Raw genomic sequence first — 688 nt, 5'->3', positions numbered from 1 at the left:
GTCGGAGCTCCGGTGGCGACGATCACCGGTCGCGCGCCCTCGACGACGAGCTCATGATTGAATCGAGGCAAGGCTTGAACCGTCGCACATGCCCTGTGTTGCAAAACGCTGGAAAAAAAGCTTCAACCCCAGGATGGAAAAGCTTCAACCCCTAGATAGAAAAGCTTCAACCAGCACTGCAAAATAGGGGGGATTTGCAACTGCTGGTGCGAAAATGCTTCAACCTTAGATGAAAAAAGTTTCAATCATATGATAGGAGAGAGCTTTAACCAAAGCGCTGCTCAAAACGAAAGAAGTTTCAAACGTTACAAAAAGCTTCAAGCGTGGATGAAAAAAACTTCAACCGTGTATGAAAACAGCTTCAACCGTTGGACAAAAATGCTCCAACAAGACACTGCAACCAGAGAAAAGTTGCAAATGTTGACAGAGAAAGCTTCAACCATATATCGAAAAAGCTTCAAACGGCTATCGGCGACGGAAAAGCTGTGGTTGCAGCCTGCGGTCACCTCGGTCATCGCAGTCAAGCACCCAGGCTGCCGCGGGGTTGCAGCACATGGACATCCCCATGGTAGCACCCCGTTGCCCCCGGTTGCAGCATCTCCCGTGGTCACCCCGGTTACCGGCGAGATGGGATGGTCACCGCGCAGGATGGGATGGGCGTCGCGGGCTTGAGAGCATGGTCGAGCGG

The sequence above is a fragment of the Triticum dicoccoides genome, chromosome 1B, assembly GCF_002162155.2.
Source record: "Triticum dicoccoides isolate Atlit2015 ecotype Zavitan chromosome 1B, WEW_v2.0, whole genome shotgun sequence".
In the NCBI taxonomy this organism is placed as follows: Eukaryota; Viridiplantae; Streptophyta; class Magnoliopsida; order Poales; family Poaceae; genus Triticum; species Triticum dicoccoides.
The sequence above is the reverse complement of the archived record's forward strand: the minus strand, read 5'-3'. Positions refer to the sequence as shown.